The sequence below is a fragment of the Oryctolagus cuniculus genome, chromosome 15 (genome assembly GCF_051225735.1).
Source record: "Oryctolagus cuniculus isolate XC-2025 breed Fujian yellow rabbit chromosome 15, ASM5122573v1, whole genome shotgun sequence".
In the NCBI taxonomy this organism is placed as follows: Eukaryota; Metazoa; Chordata; class Mammalia; order Lagomorpha; family Leporidae; genus Oryctolagus; species Oryctolagus cuniculus.
Window position 1 is genome coordinate 94721916 of NC_142881.1, and position 24263 is coordinate 94746178.

The window sequence follows — 24263 nt, forward strand, 5'->3', positions numbered from 1 at the left end:
TTTTGGAGGAAAGCACAATCTTCCTGTTCGGCAAATGTATCCAATGTCATGTTTACAGAAAGAAATATCATGTTTTCTCAGGTTTCTGAAGCTTTCTTCCTAGAAAACTCGCATGTGTGGAGGATTTGACTCCAGGTGGAACCAATTAGCGTTTGCCAGCAGAAAACAAAAAGGGTCCTGCTAAAATGCATTCAAAACCTTAATGTCCATAGAGAATATCCAGAAAATACAAACACACACAGAGGCTGTAGCAAGATCTGGGATTGAGATAGCGACAAATCACCAGATAGTTTTGTTTTCATCCAGGAGTATCTGGACAAATTGTTGTGGATTTCGGGTGAAATTTAAGCAAAAATCACCGTGAAAGTGGTTTTGGAGAAAAGCACAATCTTCCTGTTCGGCAAATGTATCCAATGTCATGTTTACACAAAGAAATATCATGTTTTCTCAGGTTTCTGAAGCTTTCTTCCTAGAAAACTCGAATGTGTGGAGGATTTGACTCCAGGTGGAACCAATTAGCGTTTGCCAGCAGAAAACAAAAAGGGTCCTTCTAAAATGCATTCAAAACCTTAAAGTCCATAGAGAATATCCAGAGAACACAAACACACACAGAGGCTGTAGCAAGATCTGGGATTGAGATAGCTACAAATCACCAGATAGTTTGGTTTTCATCCAGGAGTATCTGGACAAATTGTTGTGGATTTCGGGTGAAATTTAACCAAAAATCACCGTGAAAGTGGTTTTGGAGAAAAGCACAATCTTCCTGTTCGGCAAATGTATCCAATGTCATGTTTACAGAAAGAAATATCATGTTTTCTCAGGTTTCTGAAGCTTTCTTCCTAGAAAACTCGAATGTGTGGAGGATTTGAGTCCAGGTGGAACCAATTAGCGTTTGCCAGCAGAAAACAAAAAGGGTCCTGCTAAAATGCATTCAAAACCTTAAAGTCCATAGAGAATATCCAGAAAACACAAACACACACAGAGGCTGTAGCAAGATCTGGGATTGAGATAGCTACAAATCACCAGATAGTTTGGTTTTCATCCAGGAGTATCTGGACAAATTGTTGTGGATTTCGGGTGAAATTTAACCAAAAATCACCGTGAAAGTGGTTTTGGAGAAAAGCACAATCTTCCTGTTCGGCAAATGTATCCAATATCATGTTTACAGAAAGAAATATCATGTTTTCTCAGGTTTCTGAAGCTTTCTTCCTAGAAAACTCGCATGTGTGGAGTATTTGACTCCAGGTGGAACCAATTAGCGTTTGCCAGCAGAAAACAGAAAGGGTCCTGCTAAAATGCATTCAAAACCTTAAAGTCCATAGAGAATGTCCAGAAAACACAAACACACACAGAGGCTGTAGCAAGATCTGGGATTGAGATAGCTACAAATCACCAGATAGTTTAGTTTTCATCCAGGAGTATCTGGACAAATTGTTGTGGATTTCGGGTGAAATTTAACCAAAAATCTCCGTGATAATGGTTTTGGAGAAAAGCACAATCTTCCTGTTCGGTAAATGTATCCAATGTCATGTTTACAGAAAGAAATATCATGTTTTCTCAGGTTTCTGAAGCTTTCTTCCTAGAAAACTCGAATGTGTGGAGGATTTGAGTCCAGGTGGAACCAATTAGCGTTTGCCAGCAGAAAACAAAAAGGGTCCTGCTAAAATGCATTCAAACCCTTAAAGTCCATAGAGAATATCCAGAAAACACAAACACACACAGAGGCTGTAGCAAGATCTGGGATTGAGATAGCTACAAATCACCAGATAGTGTTGTTTTCATCCAGGAGTATCTGGACAAATTGTTGTGGATTTCGGGTGAAATTTAACCAAAAATCACCATGAAAGTGGTTTTGGAGAAAAGCACAATCTTCCTGTTCGGCAAATGTATCCAATGTCATGTTTACAGAAAGAAATATCATGTTTTCTCAGGTTTCTGAAGCTTTCTTCCTAGAAAACTCGAATGTGTGGAGGATTTGAGTCCAGGGGGAACCAATTAGTGTTTGCCAGCAGAAAACAAAAAGGGTCCTGCTAAAATGCATTCAAAACCTTAAAGTCCATAGAGAATATCCAGAAAACACAAACACACACAGAGGCTGTAGCAAGATCTGGGATTGAGATAGCTACAGATCACCAGATGGTGTTTGGTTTTCATCCAGGAGGATCTGGACAAATTGTTGTGGATTTCGGGTGAAATTTAGCCAAAAATCACCGTGAAAGTGGCTTTGGAGGAAAGCACAATCTTCCTGTTCGGCAAATGTATCCAATGTCATGTTTACAGAAAGAAATATCATGTTTTCTCAGGTTTCTGAAGCTTTCTTCCTAGAAAACTCGAATGTGTGGAGGATTTGAGTCCAGGTGGAACCAATTAGTGTTTGCCAGCAGAAAACAAAAAGGGTCCTGCTAAAATGCATTCAAAACCTTAAAGTCCATAGAGAATATCCAGAAAACACAAACACACACAGAGGCTGTAGCCAGATCTGGGATTGAGATAGCTACAAATCACCAGATAGTTTTGTTTTCATCCAGGAGTATCTGGACAAATTGTTGTGGATTTCGGGTGAAATTTAACCAAAAATCACCGTGAAAGTGGTTTTGGAGAAAAGCACAATCTTCCTGTTCGGCAAATGTATCCAATGTCATGTTTACACAAAGAAATATCATGTTTTCTCAGGTTTCTGAAGCTTTCTTCCTAGAAAACTCGAATGTGTGGAGTATTTCACTCCAGGTGGAACCAATTAGCGTTTGCCAGCAGAAAACAAAAAGGATCCTGCTAAAATGCATTCAAAACCTTAAAGTCCATAGAGAATATCCGGAAAACACAAACACACACAGAGGCTGTAGCAAGATCTGGGATTGAGATATCTACAAATCACCAGATAGTTTTGTTTTCATCCAGGAATATCTGGACAAATTGTTGTAGTTTTGAAGTGAAATTTAACGAAAAAATCACCGTGAAAGTGGTTTTGGAGAAAAGCACAATCTTTCTGTTCAGCAAATGTATCCAATGTCATGTTGACAAATACAAATATCATGTTTTCTCAGGTTTCTGGAGCTTTCTTCCTAGAAAACTCGAATGTGTGGAGTATTTGACTCCAGGTGGAACCAATTAGCGTTTGCCAGCAGAAAACAAAAAGGGTCCTGCTAAAATGCATTCAAACCCTTAAAGTCCATAGAGAATATCCAGAAAACACAAACACACACAGAGGCTGTAGCAAGATCTGGGATTGAGATAGCTACAAATCACCAGATAGTTTTGTTTTCATCCAGGAGTATCTGGTCAAATTGTTGTGGATTTCGGATGAAATTTAACCAAAAAATCACCGTGAAAGTGGTTTTGGAGAAAAGCACAATCTTCCTGTTTGGCAAATGTATCCAATGTCATGTTCACAGAAAGAAATATCATGTTTTCTCAGGTTTCTGAAGCTTCTTCCTAGAAAACTCGAATGTGTGGAGGATTTGACTCCAGGTGGAACCAATTAGCATTTGCCAGCAGAAAACAAAAAGGGTCCTGCTAAAATGCATTCAAAACCTTAAAGTCCATAGAGAATATCCAGAAAACACAAACACACACAGAGGCTGTAGCAAGATCTGGGATTGAGATAGCTACAAATCACCAGAGAGTTTTGTTTTCATCCAGGAGTATCTGGACAAATTGTTGTGGATTTCGGGTGAAATTTAACCAAAAATCACCGTGAAAGTGGTTTTGGAGAAAAGCACAATCTTCCTGTTCGGCAAATGTATCCAATGTCATGTTCACAGAAAGAAATATCATGTTTTCTCAGGTTTCTGAAGCTTTCTTCCTAGAAAACTCGAATGTGTGGAGTATTTGACTCCAGGTGGAACAATTTAGCTTTTGCCAGCAGAAAACAAAAAGGGTCCTGCTAAAATGCATTCAAAAACTTAAAGTCCATAGAGAATATCCAGAGAAAACAAACACACACAGAGGCTGTGGCAAGATCTGGGATTGAGATAGCTACAGATCACCAGATAGTTTTGTTTTCATCCAGGAGTATCTGGACAAATTGTTGTGGATTTCGGGTGAAATTTAACCAAAAATCACCGTGAAAGTGGTTTTGGAGAAAAGCACAATCTTCCTGTTCGGTAAATGTATCGAATGTCATGTTTACAGAAAGAAATATCATGTTTTCTCAGGTTTCTGAAGCTTTCTTCCTAGAAAACTCGAATGTGTGGAGGATTTGAGTCCAGGTGGAACCAATTAGCGTTTGCCAGCAGAAAACAAAAAGGGTCCTGCTAAAATGCATTCAAAACCTTAAAGTCCATAGAGAATATCCAGAAAACACAAACACACACAGAGGCTGTAGCAAGATCTGGGATTGAGATAGCTACAAATCACCAGATAGTTTGGTTTTCATCCAGGAGTATCTGGACAAATTGTTGTGGATTTCGGGTGAAATTTAACCAAAAATCACCGTGAAATTGGTTTTGGAGGAAAGCACAATCTTCCTGTTTGGCAAATGTATCCAATGTCATGTTTACAGAAAGAAATATCATGTTTTCTCAGGTTTCTGAAGCTTTCTTCCTAGAAAACTCGCATGTGTGGAGGATTTGACTCCAGGTGGAACCAATTAGCGTTTGCCAGCAGAAAACAAAAAGGGTCCTGCTAAAATGCATTCAAAACCTTAATGTCCATAGAGAATATGCAGAAAACACAAACACACACAGAGGCTGTAGCAAGATCTGGGATTGAGATAGCGACAAATCACCAGATAGTTTGGTTTTCATCCAGGAGTATCTGGACAAATTGTTGTGGATTTCGGGTGAAATTTAACCAAAAATCACCGTGAAAGTGGTTTTGGAGAAAAGCACAATCTTCCTGTTCGGCAAATGTATCCAATGTCATGTTTACACAAAGAAATATCATGTTTTCTCAGGTTTCTGAAGCTTTCTTCCTAGAAAACTCGAATGTGTGGAGGATTTGAGTCCAGGGGGAACCAATTAGCGTTTGCCAGCAGAAAACAAAAAGGGTCCTTCTAAAATGCATTCAAAACCTTAAAGTCCATAGAGAATATCCAGAGAACACAAACACACACAGAGGCTGTAGCAAGATCTGGGATTGAGATAGCTACAAATCACCAGATAGTTTGGTTTTCATCCAGGAGTATCTGGACAAATTGTTGTGGATTTCGGGTGAAATTTAACCAAAAATCACCGTGAAAGTGGTTTTGGAGAAAAGCACAATCTTCCTGTTCGGGAAATGTATCCAATGTCATGTTTACAGAAAGAAATATCATGTTTTCTCAGGTTTCTGAAGCTTTCTTCCTAGAAAACTCGAATGTGTGGAGGATTTGAGTCCAGGTGGAACCAATTAGCCTTTGCCAGCAGAAAACAAAAAGGGTCCTGCTAAAATGCATTCAAAACCTTAAAGTCCATAGAGAATATCCAGAAAACACAAACACACACAGAGGCTGTAGCAAGATCTGGGATTGAGATAGCTACAAATCACCAGATAGTTTGGTTTTCATCCAGGAGTATCTGGACAAATTGTTGTGGATTTCGGGTGAAATTTAACCAAAAATCACCGTGAAAGTGGTTTTGGAGAAAAGCACAATCTTCCTGTTCGGGAAATGTATCCAATATCATGTTTACAGAAAGAAATATCATGTTTTCTCAGGTTTCTGAAGCTTTCTTCCTAGAAAACTCGCATGTGTGGAGTATTTGACTCCAGGTGGAACCAATTAGCGTTTGCCAGCAGAAAACAAAAAGGGTCCTGCTAAAATGCATTCAAAACCTTAAAGTCCATAGAGAATATCCAGAAAACACAAACACACACAGAGGCTGTAGCAAGATCTGGGATTGAGATAGCTACAGATCACCAGATGGTGTTTGGTTTTCATCCAGGAGGATCTGGACAAATTGTTGTGGATTTCGGGTGAAATTTAACCAAAAATCACCGTGAAAGTGGCTTTGGAGGAAAGCACAATCTTCCTGTTCGGCAAATGTATCCAATATCATGTTTACAGAAAGAAATATCATGTTTTCTCAGGTTTCTGAAGCTTTCTTCCTAGAAAACTCGAATGTGTGGAGGATTTGAGTCCAGGTGGAACCAATTAGTGTTTGCCAGCAGAAAACAAAAAGGGTCCTGCTAAAATGCATTCAAAACCTTAAAGTCCATAGAGAATATCCAGAAAACACAAACACACACAGAGGCTGTAGCAAGATCTGGGATTGAGATAGCTACAAATCACCAGATAGTTTGGTTTTCATCCAGGAGTATCTGGACAAATTGTTGTGGATTTCGGGTGAAATTTAACCAAAAATCACCGTGAAAGTGGTTTTGGAGAAAAGCACAATCTTCCTGTTCGGCAAATGTATCCAATATCATGTTCACAGAAAGAAATATCATGTTTTCTCAGGTTTCTGAAGCTTTCTTCCTAGAAAACTCGCATGTGTGGAGGATTTGACTCCAGGTGGAACCAATTAGCGTTTGCCAGCAGAAAACAAAAAGGGTCCTGCTAAAATGCATTCAAAACCTTAAAGTCCATAGAGAATATCCAGAAAACACAAACACACACAGAGGCTGTAGCAAGATCTGGGATTGAGATAGCGACAAATCACCAGATAGTTTGGTTTTCATCCAGGAGTATCTGGACAAATTGTTGTGGATTTCGGGTGAAATTTAAGCAAAAATCACCGTGAAAGCGGTTTTGGAGAAAAGCACAATCTTCCTGTTCGGCAAATGTATCCAATGTCATGTTTACACAAAGAAATATCATGTTTTCTCAGGTTTCTGAAGCTTTCTTCCTAGAAAACTCGAATGTGTGGAGGATTTGACTCCAGGTGGAACCATTTAGCTTTTGACAGCAGAAAACAAAAAGGGTCCTGCTAAAATGCATTCAAAAACTTAAAGTCCATAGAGAATATCTAGAGAAAACAAACACACACAGAGGCTGTAGAAAGATCTGGGATTGAGATAGCTACAAATCACCAGATAGTTTTGTTTTCATCCAGGAGTATCTGGACAAATTGTTGTGGATTTCGGGTGAAATTAACCAAAAATCACCGTGAAAGTGGTTTTGGAGAAAAGCACAATCTTCCTGTTCGGCAAATGTATCCAATGTCATGTTTACAGAAAGAAATATCATGTTTTCTCAGGTTTCTGAAGCTTTCTTCCTAGAAAACTCGAATGTGTGGAGGATTTGACTCCAGGTGGAACCAATTAGCGTTTGCCAGCAGAAAACAAAAAGGGTCCTGCTAAAATGCATTCAAAACCTTAAAGTCCATAGAGAATATCCAGAAAACACAAACACACACAGAGGCTGTAGCAAGATCTGGGATTGAGATAGCTACAAATCACCAGATAGTTTGGTTTTCATCCAGGAGTATCTGGACAAATTGTTGTGGATTTCGGGTGAAATTTAACCAAAAATCACCGTGAAAGTGGTTTTGGAGAAAAGCACAATCTTCCTGTTCGGGAAATGCATCCAATGTCATGTTTACAGAAAGAAATATCATGTTTTCTCAGGTTTCTGAAGCTTTCTTCCTAGAAAACTCGAATGTGTGGAGGATTTGACTCCAGGTGGAACCAATTAGCGTTTGCCAGCAGAAAACAAAAAGGGTCCTGCTAAAATGCATTCAAAACCTTAAAGTCCATAGAGAATATCCAGAGAACACAAACACACACAGAGGCTGTAGCAAGATCTGGGATTGAGATAGCGACAAATCACCAGATAGTTTGGTTTTCATCCAGGAGTATCTGGACAAATTGTTGTGGATTTCGGGTGAAATTAACCAAAAATCACCGTGAAAGTGGTTTTGGAGAAAAGCACAATCTTCCTGTTCGGCAAATGTATCCAATGTCATGTTTACACAAAGAAATATCATGTTTTCTCAGGTTTCTGAAGCTTTCTTCCTAGAAAACTCGCATGTGTGGAGGATTTGACTCCAGGTGGAACCAATTAGCGTTTGCCAGCAGAAAACAAAAAGGGTCCTGCTAAAATGCATTCAAAACCTTAAAGTCCATAGAGAATATCCAGAAAACACAAACACACACAGAGGCTGTAGCAAGATCTGGGATTGAGATAGCTACAAATCACCAGATAGTTTGGTTTTCATCCAGGAGTATCTGGACAAATTGTTGTGGATTTCGGGTGAAATTTAACCAAAAATCACCGTGATAATGGTTTTGGAGGAAAGCACAATCTTCCTGTTCGGCAAATGTATCCAATGTCATGTTTACAGAAAGAAATATCATGTTTTCTCAGGTTTCTGAAGCTTTCTTCCTAGAAAACTCGAATGTGTGGAGTATTTGACTCCAGGTGGAACCAATTAGCGTTTGCCAGCAGAAAACAAAAAGGGTCCTGCTAAAATGCATTCAAAACCTTAAAGTCCATAGAGAATATCCAAAAAACACAAACACACACAGAGGCTGTAGCAAGATCTGGGATTGAGATAGCTACAAATCACCAGATAGTTTTGTTTTCATCCAGGAGTATCTGGACAAATTGTTGTGGATTTCGGGTGAAATTTAAGCAAAAATCACCGTGAAAGTGGTTTTGGAGAAAAGCACAATCTTCCTGTTCGGCAAATGTATCCAATGTCATGTTCACAGAAAGAAATATCATGTTTTCTCAGGTTTCTGAAGCTTTCTTCCTAGAAAACTCGAATGTGTGGAGGATTTGACTCCAGGTGGAACAATTTAGCTTTTGCCAGCAGAAAACAAAAAGGGTCCTGCTAAAATGCATTCAAAAACTTAAAGTCCATAGAGAATATCCAGAGAAAACAAACACACACAGAGGCTGTAGCAAGATCTGGGATTGAGATAGCTACAAATCACCAGATAGTTTTGTTTTCATCCAGGAGTATCTGGACAAATTGTTGTGGATTTCGGGTGAAATTTAACCAAAAATCACCGTGATAATGGTTTTAGAGAAAAGCACAATCTTCCTGTTCGGTAAATGTATCGAATGTCATGTTTACAGAAAGAAATATCATGTTTTCTCAGGTTTCTGAAGCTTTCTTCCTAGAAAACTCGAATGTGTGGAGTATTTGAGTCCAGGTGGAACCAATTAGCGTTTGCCAGCAGAAAACAAAAAGGGTCCTGCTAAAATGCATTCAAAACCTTAAAGTCCATAGAGAATATCCAGAAAACACAAACACACACAGAGGCTGTAGCAAGATCTGGGATTGAGATAGCTACAAATCACCAGATAGTTTGGTTTTCATCCAGGAGTATCTGGACAAATTGTTGTGGATTTCAGGTGAAATTTAACCAAAAATCACCGTGAAAGTGGTTTTGGAGAAAAGCACAATCTTCCTGTTCGGCAAATGTATCCAATGTCATGTTTACACAAAGAAATATCATGTTTTCTCAGGTTTCTGAAGCTTTCTTCCTAGAAAACTCGAATGTGTGGAGGATTTGAGTCCAGGTTGAACCAATTAGCGTTTCCAGCAGAAAACAAAAAGGGTCCTTCTAAAATGCATTCAAAACCTTAAAGTCCATAGAGAATATCCAGAGAACACAAACACACACAGAGGCTGTAGCAAGATCTGGGATTGAGATAGCTACAAATCACCAGATAGTTTGGTTTTCATCCAGGAGTATCTGGACAAATTGTTGTGGATTTCGGGTGAAATTTAACCAAAAATCACCGTGAAAGTGGTTTTGGAGAAAAGCACAATCTTCCTGTTCGGCAAATGTATCCAATGTCATGTTTACAGAAAGAAATATCATGTTTTCTCAGGTTTCTGAAGCTTTCTTCCTAGAAAACTCGAATGTGTGGAGGATTTGAGTCCAGGTGGAACCAATTAGCGTTTGCCAGCAGAAAACAAAAAGGGTCCTGCTAAAATGCATTCAAAACCTTAAAGTCCATAGAGAATATCCAGAAAACACAAACACACACAGAGGCTGTAGCAAGATCTGGGATTGAGATAGCTACAAATCACCAGATAGTTTTGTTTTCATCCAGGAGTATCTGGACAAATTGTTGTGGATTTCGGGTGAAATTTAACCAAAAATCACCGTGAAAGTGGTTTTTGAGAAAAGCACAATCTTCCTGTTCGGCAAATGTATCCAATATCATGTTCACAGAAAGAAATATCATGTTTTCTCAGGTTTCTGAAGCTTTCTTCCTAGAAAACTCGAATGTGTGGAGTATTTGACTCCAGGTGGAACCAATTAGCGTTTGCCAGCAGAAAACAAAAAGGGTCCTGCTAAAATGCATTCAAAACCTTAATGTCCATAGAGAATATCCAGAAAACACAAACACACACAGAGGCTGTAGCAAGATCTAGGATTGAGATAGCGACAAATCACCAGATAGTTTTGTTTTCATCCAGGAGTATCTGGACAAATTGTTGTGGATTTCGGGTGAAATTTAACCAAAAATCACCGTGATAATGGTTTTGGAGGAAAGCACAATCTTCCTGTTCGGCAAATGTATCCAATGTCATGTTTACAGAAAGAAATATCATGTTTTCTCAGGTTTCTGAAGCTTTCTTCCTAGAAAACTCGAATGTGTGGAGTATTTGACTCCAGGTGGAACCAATTAGCGTTTGCCAGCAGAAAACAAAAAGGGTCCTGCTAAAATGCATTCAAAACCTTAAAGTCCATAGAGAATATCCAAAAAACACAAACACACACAGAGGCTGTAGCAAGATCTGGGATTGAGATAGCTACAAATCACCAGATAGTTTTGTTTTCATCCAGGAGTATCTGGACAAATTGTTGTGGATTTCGGGTGAAATTTAAGCAAAAATCACCGTGAAAGTGGTTTTGGAGAAAAGCACAATCTTCCTGTTCGGCAAATGTATCCAATGTCATGTTCACAGAAAGAAATATCATGTTTTCTCAGGTTTCTGAAGCTTTCTTCCTAGAAAACTCGAATGTGTGGAGGATTTGACTCCAGGTGGAACAATTTAGCTTTTGCCAGCAGAAAACAAAAAGGGTCCTGCTAAAATGCATTCAAAAACTTAAAGTCCATAGAGAATATCCAGAGAAAACAAACACACACAGAGGCTGTAGCAAGATCTGGGATTGAGATAGCTACAAATCACCAGATAGTTTTGTTTTCATCCAGGAGTATCTGGACAAATTGTTGTGGATTTCGGGTGAAATTTAACCAAAAATCACCGTGATAATGGTTTTAGAGAAAAGCACAATCTTCCTGTTCGGTAAATGTATCGAATGTCATGTTTACAGAAAGAAATATCATGTTTTCTCAGGTTTCTGAAGCTTTCTTCCTAGAAAACTCGAATGTGTGGAGTATTTGAGTCCAGGTGGAACCAATTAGCGTTTGCCAGCAGAAAACAAAAAGGGTCCTGCTGAAATGCATTCAAAACCTTAAAGTCCATAGAGAATATCCAGAAAACACAAACACACACAGAGGCTGTAGCAAGATCTGGGATTGAGATAGCTACAAATCACCAGATAGTTTGGTTTTCATCCAGGAGTATCTGGACAAATTGTTGTGGATTTCAGGTGAAATTTAACCAAAAATCACCGTGAAAGTGGTTTTGGAGAAAAGCACAATCTTCCTGTTCGGCAAATGTATCCAATGTCATGTTTACACAAAGAAATATCATGTTTTCTCAGGTTTCTGAAGCTTTCTTCCTAGAAAACTCGAATGTGTGGAGGATTTGAGTCCAGGTTGAACCAATTAGCGTTTCCAGCAGAAAACAAAAAGGGTCCTTCTAAAATGCATTCAAAACCTTAAAGTCCATAGAGAATATCCAGAGAACACAAACACACACAGAGGCTGTAGCAAGATCTGGGATTGAGATAGCTACAAATCACCAGATAGTTTGGTTTTCATCCAGGAGTATCTGGACAAATTGTTGTGGATTTCGGGTGAAATTTAACCAAAAATCACCGTGAAAGTGGTTTTGGAGAAAAGCACAATCTTCCTGTTCGGCAAATGTATCCAATGTCATGTTTACAGAAAGAAATATCATGTTTTCTCAGGTTTCTGAAGCTTTCTTCCTAGAAAACTCGAATGTGTGGAGGATTTGAGTCCAGGTGGAACCAATTAGCGTTTGCCAGCAGAAAACAAAAAGGGTCCTGCTAAAATGCATTCAAAACCTTAAAGTCCATAGAGAATATCCAGAAAACACAAACACACACAGAGGCTGTAGCAAGATCTGGGATTGAGATAGCTACAAATCACCAGATAGTTTTGTTTTCATCCAGGAGTATCTGGACAAATTGTTGTGGATTTCGGGTGAAATTTAACCAAAAATCACCGTGAAAGTGGTTTTTGAGAAAAGCACAATCTTCCTGTTCGGCAAATGTATCCAATATCATGTTCACAGAAAGAAATATCATGTTTTCTCAGGTTTCTGAAGCTTTCTTCCTAGAAAACTCGAATGTGTGGAGTATTTGACTCCAGGTGGAACCAATTAGCGTTTGCCAGCAGAAAACAAAAAGGGTCCTGCTAAAATGCATTCAAAACCTTAATGTCCATAGAGAATATCCAGAAAACACAAACACACACAGAGGCTGTAGCAAGATCTAGGATTGAGATAGCGACAAATCACCAGATAGTTTGGTTTTCATCCAGGAGTATCTGGACAAATTGTTGTGGATTTCGGGTGAAATTTAAGCAAAAATCACCGTGAAAGCGGTTTTGGAGAAAAGAACAATCTTCCTGTTCGGCAAATGTATCCAATGTCATGTTTACACAAAGAAATATCATGTTTTCTCAGGTTTCTGAAGCTTTCTTCCTAGAAAACTCGAATGTGTGGAGTATTTGACTCCAGGTGGAACCAATTAGCGTTTGCCAGCAGAAAACAAAAAGGGTCCTGCTAAAATGCATTCAAAACCTTAAAGTCCATAGAGAATATCCAGAAAACACAAACACACACAGAGGCTGTAGCAAGATCTGGGATTGAGATAGCTACAAATCACCAGATAGTTTGGTTTTCATCCAGGAGTATCTGGACAAATTGTTGTGGATTTCGGGTGAAATTTAACCAAAAATCACCGTGAAAGTGGTTTTGGAGAAAAGCACAATCTTCCTGTTCGGGAAATGTATCCAATGTCATGTTTACAGAAAGAAATATCATGTTTTCTCAGGTTTCTGAAGCTTTCTTCCTAGAAAACTCGAATGTGTGGAGGATTTGACTCCAGGTGGAACCAATTAGCGTTTGCCAGCAGAAAACAAAAAGGGTCCTGCTAAAATGCATTCAAAACCTTAAAGTCCATAGAGAATATCCAGAGAACACAAACACACACAGAGGCTGTAGCAAGATCTGGGATTGAGATAGCGACAAATCACCAGATAGTTTGGTTTTCATCCAGGAGTATCTGGACAAATTGTTGTGGATTTCGGGTGAAATTAACCAAAAATCACCGTGAAAGTGGTTTTGGAGAAAAGCACAATCTTCCTGTTCGGCAAATGTATCCAATGTCATGTTTACACAAAGAAATATCATGTTTTCTCAGGTTTCTGAAGCTTTCTTCCTAGAAAACTCGCATGTGTGGAGGATTTGACTCCAGGTGGAACCAATTAGCGTTTGCCAGCAGAAAACAAAAAGGGTCCTGCTAAAATGCATTCAAAACCTTAAAGTCCATAGAGAATATCCAGAAAACACAAACACACACAGAGGCTGTAGCAAGATCTGGGATTGAGATAGCTACAAATCACCAGATAGTTTGGTTTTCATCCAGGAGTATCTGGACAAATTGTTGTGGATTTCGGGTGAAATTTAACCAAAAATCACCGTGATAATGGTTTTGGAGGAAAGCACAATCTTCCTGTTCGGCAAATGTATCCAATGTCATGTTTACAGAAAGAAATATCATGTTTTCTCAGGTTTCTGAAGCTTTCTTCCTAGAAAACTCGAATGTGTGGAGTATTTGACTCCAGGTGGAACCAATTAGCGTTTGCCAGCAGAAAACAAAAAGGGTCCTGCTAAAATGCATTCAAAACCTTAAAGTCCATAGAGAATATCCAAAAAACACAAACACACACAGAGGCTGTAGCAAGATCTGGGATTGAGATAGCTACAAATCACCAGATAGTTTTGTTTTCATCCAGGAGTATCTGGACAAATTGTTGTGGATTTCGGGTGAAATTTAAGCAAAAATCACCGTGAAAGTGGTTTTGGAGAAAAGCACAATCTTCCTGTTCGGCAAATGTATCCAATGTCATGTTCACAGAAAGAAATATCATGTTTTCTCAGGTTTCTGAAGCTTTCTTCCTAGAAAACTCGAATGTGTGGAGGATTTGACTCCAGGTGGAACAATTTAGCTTTTGCCAGCAGAAAACAAAAAGGGTCCTGCTAAAATGCATTCAAAAACTTAAAGTCCATAGAGAATATCCAGAGAAAACAAACACACACAGAGGCTGTAGCAAGATCTGGGATTGAGATAGCTACAAATCACCAGATAGTTTTGTTTTCATCCAGGAGTATCTGGACAAATTGTTGTGGATTTCGGGTGAAATTTAACCAAAAATCACCGTGATAATGGTTTTAGAGAAAAGCACAATCTTCCTGTTCGGTAAATGTATCGAATGTCATGTTTACAGAAAGAAATATCATGTTTTCTCAGGTTTCTGAAGCTTTCTTCCTAGAAAACTCGAATGTGTGGAGTATTTGAGTCCAGGTGGAACCAATTAGCGTTTGCCAGCAGAAAACAAAAAGGGTCCTGCTAAAATGCATTCAAAACCTTAAAGTCCATAGAGAATATCCAGAAAACACAAACACACACAGAGGCTGTAGCAAGATCTGGGATTGAGATAGCTACAAATCACCAGATAGTTTGGTTTTCATCCAGGAGTATCTGGACAAATTGTTGTGGATTTCAGGTGAAATTTAACCAAAAATCACCGTGAAAGTGGTTTTGGAGAAAAGCACAATCTTCCTGTTCGGCAAATGTATCCAATGTCATGTTTACACAAAGAAATATCATGTTTTCTCAGGTTTCTGAAGCTTTCTTCCTAGAAAACTCGAATGTGTGGAGGATTTGAGTCCAGGTTGAACCAATTAGCGTTTCCAGCAGAAAACAAAAAGGGTCCTTCTAAAATGCATTCAAAACCTTAAAGTCCATAGAGAATATCCAGAGAACACAAACACACACAGAGGCTGTAGCAAGATCTGGGATTGAGATAGCTACAAATCACCAGATAGTTTGGTTTTCATCCAGGAGTATCTGGACAAATTGTTGTGGATTTCGGGTGAAATTTAACCAAAAATCACCGTGAAAGTGGTTTTGGAGAAAAGCACAATCTTCCTGTTCGGCAAATGTATCCAATGTCATGTTTACAGAAAGAAATATCATGTTTTCTCAGGTTTCTGAAGCTTTCTTCCTAGAAAACTCGAATGTGTGGAGGATTTGAGTCCAGGTGGAACCAATTAGCGTTTGCCAGCAGAAAACAAAAAGGGTCCTGCTAAAATGCATTCAAAACCTTAAAGTCCATAGAGAATATCCAGAAAACACAAACACACACAGAGGCTGTAGCAAGATCTGGGATTGAGATAGCTACAAATCACCAGATAGTTTTGTTTTCATCCAGGAGTATCTGGACAAATTGTTGTGGATTTCGGGTGAAATTTAACCAAAAATCACCGTGAAAGTGGTTTTTGAGAAAAGCACAATCTTCCTGTTCGGCAAATGTATCCAATATCATGTTCACAGAAAGAAATATCATGTTTTCTCAGGTTTCTGAAGCTTTCTTCCTAGAAAACTCGAATGTGTGGAGTATTTGACTCCAGGTGGAACCAATTAGCGTTTGCCAGCAGAAAACAAAAAGGGTCCTGCTAAAATGCATTCAAAACCTTAATGTCCATAGAGAATATCCAGAAAACACAAACACACACAGAGGCTGTAGCAAGATCTAGGATTGAGATAGCGACAAATCACCAGATAGTTTTGTTTTCATCCAGGAGTATCTGGACAAATTGTTGTGGATTTCGGGTGAAATTTAACCAAAAATCACCGTGATAATGGTTTTGGAGGAAAGCACAATCTTCCTGTTCGGCAAATGTATCCAATGTCATGTTTACAGAAAGAAATATCATGTTTTCTCAGGTTTCTGAAGCTTTCTTCCTAGAAAACTCGAATGTGTGGAGTATTTGACTCCAGGTGGAACCAATTAGCGTTTGCCAGCAGAAAACAAAAAGGGTCCTGCTAAAATGCATTCAAAACCTTAAAGTCCATAGAGAATATCCAAAAAACACAAACACACACAGAGGCTGTAGCAAGATCTGGGATTGAGATAGCTACAAATCACCAGATAGTTTTGTTTTCATCCAGGAGTATCTGGACAAATTGTTGTGGATTTCGGGTGAAATTTAAGCAAAAATCACCGTGAAAGTGGTTTTGGAGAAAAGCACAATCTTCCTGTTCGGCAAATGTATCCAATGTCATGTTCACAGAAAGAAATATCATGTTTTCTCAGGTTTCTGAAGCTTTCTTCCTAGAAAACTCGAATGTGTGGAGGATTTGACTCCAGGTGGAACAATTTAGCTTTTGCCAGCAGAAAACAAAAAGGGTCCTGCTAAAATGCATTCAAAAACTTAAAGTCCATAGAGAATATCCAGAGAAAACAAACACACACAGAGGCTGTAGCAAGATCTGGGATTGAGATAGCTACAAATCACCAGATAGTTTTGTTTTCATCCAGGAGTATCTGGACAAATTGTTGTGGATTTCGGGTGAAATTTAACCAAAAATCACCGTGATAATGGTTTTAGAGAAAAGCACAATCTTCCTGTTCGGTAAATGTATCGAATGTCATGTTTACAGAAAGAAATATCATGTTTTCTCAGGTTTCTGAAGCTTTCTTCCTAGAAAACTCGAATGTGTGGAGTATTTGAGTCCAGGTGGAACCAATTAGCGTTTGCCAGCAGAAAACAAAAAGGGTCCTGCTAAAATGCATTCAAAACCTTAAAGTCCATAGAGAATATCCAGAAAACACAAACACACACAGAGGCTGTAGCAAGATCTGGGATTGAGATAGCTACAAATCACCAGATAGTTTGGTTTTCATCCAGGAGTATCTGGACAAATTGTTGTGGATTTCAGGTGAAATTTAACCAAAAATCACCGTGAAAGTGGTTTTGGAGAAAAGCACAATCTTCCTGTTCGGCAAATGTATCCAATGTCATGTTTACACAAAGAAATATCATGTTTTCTCAGGTTTCTGAAGCTTTCTTCCTAGAAAACTCGAATGTGTGGAGGATTTGAGTCCAGGTTGAACCAATTAGCGTTTCCAGCAGAAAACAAAAAGGGTCCTTCTAAAATGCATTCAAAACCTTAAAGTCCATAGAGAATATCCAGAGAACACAAACACACACAGAGGCTGTAGCAAGATCTGGGATTGAGATAGCTACAAATCACCAGATAGTTTGGTTTTCATCCAGGAGTATCTGGACAAATTGTTGTGGATTTCGGGTGAAATTTAACCAAAAATCACCGTGAAAGTGGTTTTGGAGAAAAGCACAATCTTCCTGTTCGGCAAATGTATCCAATGTCATGTTTACAGAAAGAAATATCATGTTTTCTCAGGTTTCTGAAGCTTTCTTCCTAGAAAACTCGAATGTGTGGAGGATTTGAGTCCAGGTGGAACCAATTAGCGTTTGCCAGCAGAAAACAAAAAGGGTCCTGCTAAAATGCATTCAAAACCTTAAAGTCCATAGAGAATATCCAGAAAACACAAACACACACAGAGGCTGTAGCAAGATCTGGGATTGAGATAGCTACAAATCACCAGATAGTTTTGTTTTCATCCAGGAGTATCTGGACAAATTGTTGTGGATTTCGGGTGAAATTTAACCAAAAATCACCGTGAAAGTGGTTTTTGAGAAAAGCACAATCTTCCTGTTCGGCAAATGTATCCAATATCATGTTCACAGAAAGAAATATCATGTTTTCTCAGGTTTCTGAAGCTTTCTTCCTAGAAAACTCGAATGTGTGGAGTATTTGACTCCAGGTGGAACCAATTAGCGTTTGCCAGCAGAAAACAAAAAGGGTCCTGCTAAAATGCATTCAAAACCTTAATGTCCATAGAGAATATCCAGAAAACACAAACACACACAGAGGCTGTAGCAAGATCTAGGATTGAGATAGCGACAAATCACCAGATAGTTTGGTTTTCATCCAGGAGTATCTGGACAAATTGTTGTGGATTTCGGGTGAAATTTAAGCAAAAATCACCGTGAAAGCGGTTTTGGAGAAAAGAACAATCTTCCTGTTCGGCAAATGTATCCAATGTCATGTTTACACAAAGAAATATCATGTTTTCTCAGGTTTCTGAAGCTTTCTTCCTAGAAAACTCGAATGTGTGGAGTATTTGACTCCAGGTGGAACCAATTAGCGTTTGCCAGCAGAAAACAAAAAGGGTCCTGCTAAAATGCATTCAAAACCTTAAAGTCCATAGAGAATATCCAGAAAACACAAACACACACAGAGGCTGTAGCAAGATCTGGGATTGAGATAGCTACAAATCACCAGATAGTTTGGTTTTCATCCAGGAGTATCTGGACAAATTGTTGTGGATTTCGGGTGAAATTTAACCAAAAATCACAGTGAAAGTGGTTTTGGAGAAAAGCACAATCTTCCTGTTCGGGAAATGTATCCAATGTCATGTTTACAGAAAGAAATATCATGTTTTCTCAGGTTTCTGAAGCTTTCTTCCTAGAAAACTCGCATGTGTGGAGGATTTGACTCCAGGTGGAACCAATTAGCGTTTGCCAGCAGAAAACAAAAAGGGTCCTGCTAAAATGCATTCAAAACCTTAAAGTCCATAGAGAATATCCAGAAAACACAAACACACACAGAGGCTGTAGCAAGATCTGGGATTGAGATAGCTACAAATCACCAGATAGTTTGGTTTTCATCCAGGAGTATCTGGACAAATTGTTGTGGATTTCGGGTGAAATTTAACCAAAAATCACCGTGAAAGTGGTTTTTGAGAAAAGCACAATCTTCCTGTTCGGCAAATGTATCCAATATCATGTTCACAGAAAGAAATATCATGTTTTCTCAGGTTTCTGAAGCTTTCTTCCTAGAAAACTCGAATGTGTGGAGTATTTGACTCCAGGTGGAACCAATTAGCGTTTGCCAGCAGAAAACAAAAAGGGTCCTGCTAAAATGCATTCAAAACCTTAATGTCCATAGAGAATATCCAGAAAACACAAACACACACAGAGGCTGTAGCAAGCTCTGGGATTGAGATAGCGACAAATCACCAGATAGTTTGGTTTTCATCCAGGAGTATCTGGACAAATTGTTGTGGATTTCGGGTGAAATTTAAGCAAAAATCACCGTGAAAGCGGTTTTGGAGAAAAGCACAATCTTCCTGTTCGGCAAATGTATCCAATGTCATGTTTATAGAAAGAAATATCATGTTTTCTCAGGTTTCTGAAGCTTTCTTCCTAGAAAACTCGAATGTGTGGAGTATTTGACTCCAGGTGGAACCATTTAGCTTTTGACAGCAGAAAACAAAAAGGGTCCTGCTAAAATGCATTCAAAACCTTAAAGTCCATAGAGAATATCCAGAGAAAACAAACACACACAGAGGCTGTAGAAAGATCTGGGATTGAGATAGCTACAAATCACCAGATAGTTTTGTTTTCATCCAGGAGTATCTGGACAAATTGTTGTGGATTTCGGGTGAAATTTAACCAAAAATCACCGTGAAAGTGGTTTTGGAGAAAAGCACAATCTTCCTGTTCGGCAAATGTATCCAATGTCATGTTTGCAGAAAGAAATATCATGTTTTCTCAGGTTTCTGAAGCTTTCTTCCTAGAAAACTCGAATGTGTGGAGGATTTGAGTCCAGGTGGAACCAATTAGCGTTTGCCAGCAGAAAACAAAAAGGGTCCTGCTAAAATGCATTCAAAACCTTAAAGTCCATAGAGAATATCCAGAGAACACAAACACACACAGAGGCTGTAGCAAGATCTGGGATTGAGATAGCTACAAATCACCAGATAGTTTGGTTTTCATCCAGGAGTATCTGGACAAATTGTTGTGGATTTCGGGTGAAATTTAACCAAAAATCACCGTGATAATGGTTTTGGAGGAAAGCACAATCTTCCTGTTCGGCAAATGTATCCAATGTCATGTTTACAGAAAGAAATATCATGTTTTCTCAGGTTTCTGAAGCTTTCTTCCTAGAAAACTCGAATGTGTGGAGGATTTGAGTCCAGGTGGAACCAATTAGCGTTTGCCAGCAGAAAACAAAAAGGGTCCTGCTAAAATGCATTCAAAACCTTAAAGTCCATAGAGAATATCCAGAAAACACAAACACACACAGAGGCTGTAGCAAGATCTGGGATTGAGATAGCTACAAATCACCAGATAGTTTGGTTTTCATCCAGGAGTATCTGGACAAATTGTTGTGGATTTCGGGTGAAATTTAACCAAAAATCACCGTGAAAGTGGTTTTGGAGAAAAGCACAATCTTCCTGTTCGGCAAATGTATCCAATGTCATGTTTGCAGAAAGAAATATCATGTTTTCTCAGGTTTCTGAAGCTTTCTTCCTAGAAAACTCGAATGTGTGGAGTATTTGACTCCAGGTGGAACCAATTAGCGTTTGCCAGCAGAAAACAAAAAGGGTCCTGCTAAAATGCATTCAAAACCTTAAAGTCCATAGAGAATATCCAGAAAACACAAACACACACAGAGGCTGTAGCAAGATCTGGGATTGAGATAGCTACAAATCACCAGATAGTTTGGTTTTCATCCAGGAGTATCTGGACAAATTGTTGTGGATTTCGGGTGAAATTTAACCAAAAATCACCGTGAAAGTGGTTTTGGAGAAAAGCACAATCTTCCTGTTCCGCAAATGTATCCAATGTCATGTTTACAGAAAGAAATATCATGTTTTCTCAGGTTTCTGAAGCTTTCTTCCTAGAAAACTCGAATGTGTGGAGGATTTGAGTCCAGGTGGAACCAATTAGCGTTTGCCAGCAGAAAACAAAAAGGGTCCTGCTAAAATGCATTCAAAACCTTAAAGTCCATAGAGAATATCCAGAAAACACAAACACACACAGAGGCTGTAGCAAGATCTGGGATTGAGATAGCTACAAATCACCAGATAGTTTGGTTTTCATCCAGGAGTATCTGGACAAATTGTTGTGGATTTCGGGTGAAATTTAACCAAAAATCACCGTGAAAGTGGTTTTGGAGAAAAGCACAATCTTCCTGTTCGGCAAATGTATCCAATGTCATGTTTACACAAAGAAATATCATGTTTTCTCAGGTTTCTGAAGCTTTCTTCCTAGAAAACTCGCATGTGTGGAGGATTTGACTCCAGGTGGAACCAATTAGCGTTTGCCAGCAGAAAACAAAAAGGGTCCTGCTAAAATGCATTCAAAACCTTAAAGTCCATAGAGAATATCCAGAAAACACAAACACACACGGAGGCTGTAGCAAGATCTGGGATTGAGATAGCTACAAATCACCAGATAGTTTGGTTTTCATCCAGGAGTATCTGGACAAATTGTTGTGGATTTCGGGTGAAATTTAACCAAAAATCACCGTGATAATGGTTTTGGAGGAAAGCACAATCTTCCTGTTCGGCAAATGTATCCAATGTCATGTTTACAGAAAGAAATATCATGTTTTCTCAGGTTTCTGAAGCTTTCTTCCTAGAAAACTCGAATGCGTGGAGTATTTGACTCCAGGTGGAACCAATTAGCGTTTGCCAGCAGAAAACAAAAAGGGTCCTGCTAAAATGCATTCAAAACCTTAAAGTCCATAGAGAATATCCAGAGAACACAAACACACACAGAGGCTGTAGGAAGATCTGGGATTGAGATAGCTACAAATCACCAGATAGTTTTGTTTTCATCCAGGAGTATCGGGACAAATTGTTGTGGATTTCGGGTGAAATTTAAGCAAAAATCACCGTGAAAGTGGTTTTGGAGAAAAGCACAATCTTCCTGTTCGGCAAATGTATCCAATGTCATGTTTACAGAAAGAAATATCATGTTTTCTCAGGTTTCTGAAGCTTTCTTCCTAGAAAACTCGAATGTGTGGAGGATTTGAGTCCAGGTGGAACCAATTAGCGTTTGCCAGCAGAAAACAAAAAGGGTCCTGCTAAAATGCATTCAAAACCTTAAAGTCCATAGAGAATATCCAGAAAACACAAACACACACAGAGGCTGTAGCAAGATCTGGGATTGAGATAGCTACAAATCACCAGATAGTTTGGTTTTCATCCAGGAGGATCTGGACAAATTGTTGTGGATTTCGGGTGAAATTTAACCAAAAATCACCGTGAAAGTGGTTTTGGAGAAAAGCAAAATCTTCCTGTTCAGCAAATGTATCCAATGTCATGTTCACAGAAAGAAATATCATGTTTTCTCAGGTTTCTGAAGCTTTCTTCCTAGAAAACTCGAATGTGTGGAGAATTTGACTCAAAGGTGGAACAATTTAGCTTTTGCCAGCAGAAAACAAAAAGGGTCCTGCTACAATGCATTAAAAAATTAAAGTCCATAGAGAATATCCAGAGAAAACAAACACACACAGAGGCTGTAGCAAGATCTGGGATTGAGATAGCTACAAATCACCAGATTGTTTTGTTTTCATCCAGGAGTATCTGGACAAATTGTTGTGGATTTCGGGTGAAATTTAACCAAAAATCACCGTGATAATGGTTTTAGAGAAAAGCACAATCTTCCTGTTCGGTAAATGTATCGAATGTCATGTTTACAGAAAAAAATATCATGTTTTCTCAGGTTTCTGAAGCTTCTTCCTAGAAAACTCGAATGTGTGGAGGATTTGACTCCAGGTGGAACCAATTAGCGTTTGCCAGCAGAAAACAAAAAGGGTCCTGCTAAAATGCATTCAAAACCTTAAAGTCCATAGAGAATATCCAGAAAACACAAACACACAGAGAGGCGGTAGCAAGATCTGGGATTGAGATAGCTACAAATCACCAGAGAGTTTGGTTTTCATCCAGGAGTATCTGGACAAATTGTTGTGGATTTCGGGTGAAATTTAAGCAAAAATCACCGTGAAAGTGGTTTTGGAGAAAAGCACAATCTTCCTGTTCGGCAAATGTATCCAATGTCATGTTTACAGAAAGAAATATCATGTTTTCTCAGGTTTCTGAAGCTTTCTTCCTAGAAAACTCGCATGTGTGGAGGATTTGACTCCAGGTGGAACCAATTAGCGTTTGCCAGCAGAAAACAAAAAGGGTCCTGCTAAAATGCATTCAAAACCTTAAAGTCCATAGAGAATATCCAGAAAACACAAACACACACAGAGGCTGTAGCAAGATCTGGGATTGAGATAGCTACAAATCACCAGATAGTTTGGTTTTCATCCAGGAGTATCTGGACAAATTGTTGTGGATTTCGGGTGAAATTTAACCAAAAATCACCGTGAAAGTGGTTTTTGAGAAAAGCACAATCTTCCTGTTCGGCAAATGTATCCAATATCATGTTCACAGAAAGAAATATCATGTTTTCTCAGGTTTCTGAAGCTTTCTTCCTAGAAAACTCGAATGTGTGGAGTATTTGACTCCAGGTGGAACCAATTAGCGTTTGCCAGCAGAAAACAAAAAGGGTCCTGCTAAAATGCATTCAAAACCTTAATGTCCATAGAGAATATCCAGAAAACACAAACACACACAGAGGCTGTAGCAAGCTCTGGGATTGAGATAGCGACAAATCACCAGATAGTTTGGTTTTCATCCAGGAGTATCTGGACAAATTGTTGTGGATTTCGGGTGAAATTTAAGCAAAAATCACCGTGAAAGCGGTTTTGGAGAAAAGCACAATCTTCCTGTTCGGCAAATGTATCCAATGTCATGTTTATAGAAAGAAATATCATGTTTTCTCAGGTTTCTGAAGCTTTCTTCCTAGAAAACTCGAATGTGTGGAGTATTTGACTCCAGGTGGAACCATTTAGCTTTTGACAGCAGAAAACAAAAAGGGTCCTGCTAAAATGCATTCAAAAACTTAAAGTCCATAGAGAATATCCAGAGAAAACAAACACACACAGAGGCTGTAGAAAGATCTGGGATTGAGATAGCTACAAATCACCAGATAGTTTTGTTTTCATCCAGGAGTATCTGGACAAATTGTTGTGGATTTCGGGTGAAATTTAACCAAAAATCACCGTGAAAGTGGTTTTGGAGAAAAGCACAATCTTCCTGTTCGGCAAATGTATCCAATGTCATGTTTGCAGAAAGAAATATCATGTTTTCTCAGGTTTCTGAAGCTTTCTTCCTAGAAAACTCGAATGTGTGGAGGATTTGACTCCAGGTGGAACCAATTAGCGTTTGCCAGCAGAAAACAAAAAGGGTCCTGCTAAAATGCATTCAAAACCTTAAAGTCCATAGAGAA